Here is a 9,557-nt window from a genome sequence, read left to right on the forward strand (position 1 = left end):
TCAAATATACCTCCTCTGAATCAAGTGAGAATGAATCTGATGAAAACCTTAAGCCCAGCTATTCTAAACTTGCTAAGATTGCTGTAAAACAACAAAGGGCTTTTGAAAAGGTTCAAAACATGCTAGACAAAAGTGATGATATGTTGGGTGAAGAAATGGATCGCACTAAAGCCTTGACTTGAAAATCTTCAGAGACTTCAGACTAGGTTTGACAATCTTCAAGGTCATCATAACATCTCTTATCTGATCATGAGAAGCTTTCTTAAAAGAAAGCAAGACCTTGAGAAGCTAAGAGTGAGTTATGAAGATCTTCAGAAGGAGCCCGATTCATTACTTGCTCAACAAATCAGCGCTTCTCAGGAAGAATTTGTTCCTCCATGCTTGAAGTGCATTGAACGTGAATCTGCTAATTCTTCACCTGAATGTTCAAATGCTACTAATGTTTCAAATTCTTCACATGCCTCAGCTATCACTAATTCCTCATCTGAGGACATTGCTAGTATCACTGACGATGCAGGGCTAAAGGAATTGTACATGAAAGGCATGTACAAAAGCCTCAAAGGGCATCAGACTCTTTATGATGTGCTTAAAAAGCATATCCTCAACAGGAACCCTAGGAAAGTGGGTATTTCCTTTGAGAGGAAACTTAATGCTGATGGTACATATTGGAAGCCTGAGCAGTACCCCAAAACTACATGGGTTGCTGCAAAGGGACCTCCAGTTGATCCATCTAACTTATCTGGATTTGCATGTGAATCTCCTCGTTCTGATGATGAGTCATTTGACTCCAACTATAAACTGTTCAAAAATCAGAATGGTGAAGTATTTGCTAGATATGTTGGCACTAACTGCAGGAACGGTCCCCTATGAAGAAAATCTGGGTTCCCAAAAGGTGCCTTGAAAGTCTTCAGGTGAATGTCCTCAGGACACCACCTATGAAGAATAGGAACCCCAGATCAAATTCTTCATATGGACCAAATTCCTCAAAAGGATCAAAGTCCTCACATGAATATCATCGTGCTAACAACTCTGTTTCGCAGGGAAGAGCTAAGGGCTATGAATATGAGCATTATTCTTCTAATCATCATGTTCATAAGTCCTCGAAGAATTTCTCTGCTTATTCATATGCTTATCCTAACTCCTCTTATGTGAAACGAAATGGACTGGCTTCTATGCCACCTTTCTCGTATGGAGCTCGCAGAGTGATGAACTCTTTGCCACCCCTTCAGATGTGGGTGGTGAAGAAAAAGAACTAATCTCTTCTGCAGGGTCAGGTCTCCAGACGTATAATCGTCTGAAGAATTTGCTGGAGACCTGAGTATGCCTGAAAGGACGCAGGCTAATCATGAAGAAATGAACTTTCATTTCTCACGTCCTCATACTGCTTTATCTGTTCTATTGCTTGATGAAATTGATCTGATGAATTGATGTCATATTCTTCACTGATGAAGTATATGAGTTCGTAAGTTGCACTAATTCATCTGCAGGATGATCAACCCAAAGCCACTGAGTGGGTCCTCGATAGTGGATGTACAAATCACATGACTGGTGACAAGAATCTATTGATGGATGCTCCATTATCTCCGTCGCATCTGAAGCATATCATCTTTGCCGACAAAGGCAAAAGTCAGGTATTGGGTCTAGGTAAGGTTGCGATCACAAAGGATCGACACATGGACAAAGTCATGCTTGTCGAGTCCTTAGGATACAACCTCATGTCTGTCTCAATGCTTTGCGATCTTGCACTGGTTGGATTATGAGATTCCTCAGGACAAGGTCTTCACTCAACTACAAAGCTGATTTTCATGAATCACCTCAGCTACTTGCCCCGATTGAAGTCCTCAAGCGGACCTATTCCTCAGTTGATGAAAAGGGCAAGGCACCAGCTGTTATAGATGAAGGCATTTCGTCCATTGGATGGACAGTTTCGCAAAGCTGCCTCTTATTCCACCAATGATGACTCTGCCACACATGACTCTGCCAATGCACCCAAGTCTACTCCTCAAGCCACTGCTCCTCGTGTGATGACTGATCGTGAGCTTTTGCTTAGTCTTCACCAGAAGGTGGATCGAAATCATAAATGGGTTAAGCATCAGTTTGGTTCATTTCTTCACAACATGACTGCTACACACAATGCAGTGAAGAAAAACCATTACTACCTCCATGAAGTTTTCGGTCGCACCTGGGCAATACTGTCACATCTGTATGGTGAAGAAGATCTGAAGAAAATGGGTCTCAAGGAAGATTTTGACTGGTCTGCACCTCCATCGAAGAAATTCAAGAAGGTCAAGGTTCCCTCCTTGGTGGCCAGCTCATATTCTTCATCGCGCGACACCGATGAGAATGAAGACTTGGACGACACTACAGCAGGCCCTTCCACGACAAACGACCCCAACAACGCTGGCGCTCCTTCATCAACTTGATATTCTTCAGGGGCATTAGACCTCATATTCGATCCTTTTGGTCATTTGATGACAAGGGGGGGGGATTTTGAGTTAGTCTTCAAGCGGGTCTTTCTATATGGGCGTTTTTTTTTGTTAAGTTACAACTCTCGTTCTTCTGAGACTTTATTGGATCGAGTTGTAAACTTAAACCTGATGGTGCTCTAAAACTTTTGATATGTTTTTCTGCATGCTTATTCCTCATATATGCTAATGCACGCATGCTGAATTACATCAGTCACCATATTTCATACTGCATTTCAAATTCTTCATTGTGATATGTCAAATGCGTGTATGAATTACAAGATATAGGGGGGATCTCCATGATTCTACTCTTCAAGTGTGCAATGCTTCAAAAGCAAATACCTCACCATGCACATATTTAGGGGGAGTTCTTCTATATCTTGCAATCAAATTCCTCAATATCAGTATTTACACTTCATATGTTTATCCCCGTTGAAAACTTAACCTATATTGTCATCAATCACCAAAAAGGGGGAGATTGTAAGTGCATCTAGTGCCCCTTAGTGATTTTGGTGTATTGAAGACTTATAGGTTAAGGGACTAATGCGTTTGTGAGTGTACACAGGTCTATAAGTCTATGAGGAGTTTGATATTTCAGAGAAAGTCGACCCCTAAAAATGAAGTTCTTCGACTGAAGACTTTGGATTCTGAAGACTTTCTGAAGACTTTGAAAGTGAAGAAATTGGTGTGACCTTGAAGACTTGGTATTCATTCGAGGAACATGAAGCGTGAAGACTTTTGTTTTCGTAGTTTCATTTTCTCTTTCTTGAGTCATAGGAAACACCGTACTGTTAAAGGGGGTCGAGGAAATACTAAGGAAAAATTTCCATGTGATGCTCAACTCAAAATCCTACACCTACCAATCCCTTCGAGTGAAGCCATTGGAAATCTCATACAGTTCAGTCAATTTCTTCAGTGACAGAGACGAAGTTCTTCTGGTCTCTGAGGAATTTGTTCCTGACTGAGGAGTTAGGAATTCGCCAGTGCGGATTGCCTACACAGTGAGGAACATGATAGCCCTGAGGATTTTGCTACTCAAAATTCCGACCGTTGCTGTGCTATGCGCCAGCTGTCCCAAAATATCTATCCACCTAACGGTCATATCATTGAAGGGCATTTATGTCTTATCATGTCGGGCTGCTCCCTAGGCTATAAATAGCCGCCCCCTACAACCACTAGCTGGTTGGCTGCTCCGAGAGAAACTGACACTTGTCATTTGAGAGCAACCCATCCTCCGAGGACTTTGAGCGAAAATCATCAAGTGAGGAAAACCCAAACCCAAACACCTACAAACCCAAGTGATTGAGCATCACTGAAGAGATTGATCCTGCGTGGATCCGACGCTTGTTACCTTTGAAGACTGTGCTTCTTCCAGACGGTTAGGCGTCATGGTCTAGAGCATCCAAGAGGAATTGTGGATCGCCGAGTGACCAAGTTTGTGAAGGTTCGGAAGTCACCTGAAGACTTACCACGAGTGATTGGGCGAGGTCTGTGTGACCTTAGCTCAAGGAGAATACGGTGAGGACTTGGTGTCCTGAGCTGCGTGTTCAGGACTGGGTGTCCGGGACTGTGTGTCCTCGAGTTTAAATACTCAGCCGCTCCAACCAGACGTACAACTGAGACACAGTTGGAACTGGTCTACCAAATCATTGTCTTCACCAAGCTACTGGTTCTATTTCTTCAACTCATTCATTTCCTCATAACTGTGTTGTGTGCTTGTTCATATCTGTGTTTGAAGACTTTGACTGAAGACTTTCTCAATTTCCTCAGTTCAATTTCTTCAGTCTGTTTGTCTTCATCTTGTGTTATCCTGTGCTTACGCTTCCTGTACTCTGTGCCTGTCTTCATTTCATCATGATGACTATGCTTGTGTTTGTTATGTTTACTTTTGAGTACTTATTCCGCTGCTAGTAGTTCTTCGCTAAGGAATTTCCTCACCTGCAAATTCCTCAGTGAAGAATTCATAAAAATCGCCTATTCACCCCCCTCTAGTCGATATAACGCACTTTCAATTCTCTTGAAATCAGTAGCTCAAGCAATACCATCCTATGCCATGTCTGTGTTCAAGCTACCAAAGAGTATATGCAAGTCAATAACAGATGAAATGTCAAGCTTTTGGTGGGGTGATGATGAAGATAGGAAAAATGCATTGGTATGCATGGTGGAAAATGTGCATCCCCAAGAAGGAAGGTGGAATGGGATTCAGAGACTTACACAGCTTTAATCTTGCTATATTAGCAAAGCAGTGTTGGCGACTGATCCAAGATCCAGACTCTTTGTGTGTGCGTGTTCTCAGTGCAAAGTATTACCCCGATGGTAACATTCTTAGTGTTGGCCCTAAGAAAGGCTCTTCTTATACTTGGTAGAGTATAGTATCAGGAATTCAAACATTTAAGAGGGGGTTTATTTGGAGAGTTGGGACAGGTTCTAATATCAATATTTGGCTAGACCCATGGATACCGTCAAGTGCCTCGCGCAAAGTTATGACACCGAGGGGGCAGATTATGTTGTCCAAAGTTGAAGAGCTCATAGACCCGCACTCGGGCACATGGGATGAAGCCTTATTGCAGTCCATGTTTAATCCAGTCGATGTGGAAATGATAATAAGGATCCCTCTTAATGTGAGTATTGTTGACGATTTTGTGGCATGGCAGTTTACACGGTCAGGAACCATCTCAGTCCGTTCAACATACCATACAGAGTTGAATCATCAGTTTGGCTCACGCGCTTCTCCTGCTGATGGAGAAGGAGGGTCTGTAGTAAATGGCATTTGGAAACATTCGTGGAAACTCCGAGTTCCTGGCAAGATTAAGCATTTTGCTTGGAAGGTGCTCAGGGGCGTTCTGCCATGCTATGGAGTTCTCGCGAAACGTCATATCCCGGTATCTGGTTAATGCCTGGTTTGCAAAGTTGGGTTTGAAGATATTCAGCATTGTTTATTCTTGTGTTGCCGTGCTATGGAAGTGTGGAAAGAATTAGGCCTGAATCCGGTGATCAACCAAGCAGCAATGGAGGACCACTTAGGATCAGTTACCATGGAGATTTTATTGCGAAACCACTCGTCAATTGGTGATCTTCCAGCGGCTGAGTTGATTACAGTGGCTGCGTGGTATATTTGGTGGCAATGTCGCCAGTTTGCAAAGGGGGAAACGATTTCAGATGCACACCATTCAGCTATTTCAAATAAGGTCCTAGCGACGAACTATGTGTGAGCAGCAACATCCAACCAACCAGTTAGAAAGAGAGATCAAATGTGGAAAAAACCAACCAAGGGGAAGGTGAAGATCAATGTGGACGCCTCTTTTCACGAGGATATTCTCTCGGGGGTGACGGGTGCTATTGCAAGGGATGATAGTGGCCAGTTCTTGGCTGCTGCATCATGGTTTCTTCCACATATTAACAGTGTTGTTTCATCAGAGATTCTTGCTACATGGAATGGTTTATACTTAGCTGCCCATATTGGATGCTCCAAGGTGATTGTGGAGTCTGATAGCCAATTGGCGCTAGAAGTGGTGGAAAAATTTGAAAGTTATCTGGGCCAGGAAGTAGCGATTGTCATGGAGTGCAATGAATTGAAGGCAAACTATGCTTTTGTTTCTTTCGACAACTACACACGTGAAGCAAACGCCATAGCATATTGTCTGGCTAAATCCATTTTTAATTCAAAGTCTAGTTCTATGTGGGATGCTACCCCTCCTGATTTTATTTCTCAACTCATTGTAATAGACTTGGCTTTATCTGAGAAATAAAGTCTTGTGATTGTCAAAAAAAAGATTTGCTGCAACAACTGAATCTGCCTCATGGGAGGACCTAATGTCCCTAGTAGCAACCAACTAAACCACTACAGTATGTTTCATTTTTGTCCTAAACAGCAAACCACGAGGACAATAATATCCTACTCCATTTCTAAATATAAGTCTGTTTAAAGATTCCAGTGCGGACTACACACGGAGCAAAATGAATGAATGTACATTCTAAAATATGCTTATATACATTTGTATGTAGTTCTTATTGAAATATCTAAAAAGACTTATATTTGGAAATGGAGGAAGTATATTTCATCTTCTCCAACCCCCGAATGTCTCCGGCTCTTGAGTTGGATCGGCACAGAGAAGACCAAATGCAAGTCGAGCAAACTAAATAAAGGTAATGTTCATTCCTTGGTGATGATACCTGATGCTTTTTCTTTATAACGAGTACTGATTAGGTAGGGTTCATTCCTTGGTCATGATACCCGATGTTTTTTTTCATCTCAAGAACATGAATTACTAATTGGCGAGAAGCTCTTCATAGGAGGAGACATCAATAACCACATGGGTACATCTAACACAGATTTTGGAGGGGTGCATGGGGGCTTTGGCTATGGCATCGGGAATTAAGAAGGAGAAGATGTCTTAAGTTTTGCTCTAGCCTACAACATGATCGTAGCTAACACCTTCTTTAAAAAGAGAGAATCACATCTAGTGACGTTTAGTAGTGATCGAAACACTAGCCAGATTGATTTCATTTTCTCAAGAAGAGAAGACAGGCGTGTGTGCCTAGATTGTAAGGTGATACTTGGAGAGAGTGTTGTGCCCTAGCATAAGCTTGTGGTTGTTGACTTCCGTTTTTGGTTTCGTGTCCAATGGGATAAACGTGCCAAAGTCGCTAGAACGAAGTGGTGGAAACTCAAGGGGAAGGTAGACCAAGCGTTCAAGAAGAGGGTCATTAAGGATTGCCCTTGGGAGGAAGGAGGGGATGCAAACAATATGTGGATGAAGATGGTGACTTGCATGCGTAAGGTGGCCTCAGATGAGTTTGAAGCGTCTAGGGGAAGTAGAAGCGAAGATAAAGATACCTGGTGGTGGAATGATGATGTTCAAAAGGCTATTAAGGAGAAGACATATTCTTTCAGACACCTATACTTGGATAGGAGTGCAGACAACATAGAGAAGTACAAGATGGCAAAGAAGGCCGCAAGGGGAGCTATGAGTGAAGCAAGAGGTCGGGCGTATGAGGACCTTACTAGCGGTTAGGCATGAAGGAAGGCGAAAGGGACATCTATAAGATGGCCAAGATCCGAGAGAGGAAGACAAGGGATGTTGATCAAGTCAAATGCATCAAGGACGGAGCAGACCAACTCCTGGTGAAGGAGGAGGAGATTAACCATGGATGGCGGGAGTATATCGACAAGCTGATCAATTGGGAGAATAAGAACTCTATCGATGAACTGGGCGACTATTTGATGATCAACATGCGTTTTGTGTGGCGAATTTAGGATTCGGAGGTCAAGGAGGCTTTAAAAAGTATTAAAGGAGGCAAGGCATGGACCCTGATTGTATCCCCATTGAGGTGTGGAGAGGCCTCGGGGACATAGCGATAGTAGTATGTCTAACGTTAACCAAGCTTTTCAACCTCATTTTTGAGCAAATAAGATGCTAGAAGAATGGATATGGAGTATATATTAGTACCAATCTTCAAGAACAAGGGGTATGTTCAAAGTTGTACCAATTACCATGGAATTAAACTGATAAGCCATACAATTAAGCTATGGAAAAGAGTCATTGAGGACCGCTTAAGAATAATGACAAGTGTGACCAAAAATCAGTTTGGTTTCATGCGTGTGAGGTCGACCACGGAAGCCATTTTCTTGGTACGACAACTTATGGAGAGATACATGGAGCAAAGAAGGATCTGCGTATGGTGTTCATTGACTTGGAGAAGGCATATGATAAGATACCACGGAATGTCATGTGATGGGCATTGGAGAAACACAAAGTTACATTAAAGTATATTATGAAGGAAATATGCTCTAGATGCAATAATAAAGTTGTTATTTATATTTCCTTATATCATGATAAATGTTTATTATTCATGCTAGAATTGTATTAACCGGAAACTTAGTACATGTGTGAATACATAGACAAACAAGAGTGTCCTAGTATGCCTCTACTTGACTAGCTCGTTAATCAAAGATGGTTAAGTTTCCTGACCATAGACATGTGTTGTCATTTGATGAACGGGATCACATCATTAGAGAATGATGTGATGGACAAGACCCATCCGTTAGCTTAGCATTATGATCGTTTAGTTTTATTGCTATTGCTTTCTTCATGACTTATACATATTCCTCTGACTATGAGATTATGCAACTCCCGAATACCGGAGGAACACCTTGTGTGCTATCAAACGTCACAACGTAACTGGGTGATTATAAAGATGCTCTACAGGTGTCTCCGAAGGTGTTTGTTGAAGTTGGCATAGATCGAGATTAGGATTGTTGGGGAACGTAGTAATTCAAAAAAATTCCTACGCACACGCAAGATCATGGTGATGCATAGCAACGAGAGGGGAGTGTCGTCCACGTACCCTCGTAGACCGTAAGCGGAAGCGTTATGACAACGCGGTTGATGTAGTCGTACGTCTTCACGATCGACCGATCCTAGTACCGAACGTACGCACCTCCGCGATCTGCACATGTTCAGCTCGGTGACGTCCCACGAACTCACGATCCAGTAGAGCTTCGAGGGAGAGTTCCGTCAGCACGACGGCGTGATGACGGTGTTGATGAAGCTACCGACGCAGGGCTTCGCCTAAGCACCGCTACGATATGACCGAGGTGGATTATGGTGGAGGGGGGCACCGCACACGGCTAAAAGATCAATGATCAACTTGTGTGTCTAGGGGTGCCCCTGGCCACGTATATAAAGGAGTGGAGGAGGGGGGAGGGCCGGCCCTCCTATGGCGCGCCCTGGAGGAGTCCTACTCCCACCGGGAGTAGGATTCCCCCCTTCCCTAGTTGGACTAGGAGAGAAGGAAGGGGGAGAGAGGGAGGAAGGAAAGGGGGGCGCCGCCCCCTCCTAGTCCAATTCGGACCAGAGGGAGAGGGGGCGCGGCCTGCCCTGGTCTCCTCTCTCTCTCTCCACTATGGCCCAATAAGGCCCATACATTTACCGGGGGGTTCCGGTAACCTCCCGATACTCCGGTAAAATCCGATTTCACCCGGAACTATTCCGATGTCCAAATATAGGCTTCCAATATATCGATCTTTATGTCTCGACCATTTCAAGACTCCTCGTCATGTCCGTGATCATATCCGGGACTCCGAACTAC

Source organism: Triticum urartu, chromosome 7 (assembly GCF_003073215.2).
Source record: "Triticum urartu cultivar G1812 chromosome 7, Tu2.1, whole genome shotgun sequence".
NCBI lineage: Eukaryota > Viridiplantae > Streptophyta > Magnoliopsida > Poales > Poaceae > Triticum > Triticum urartu.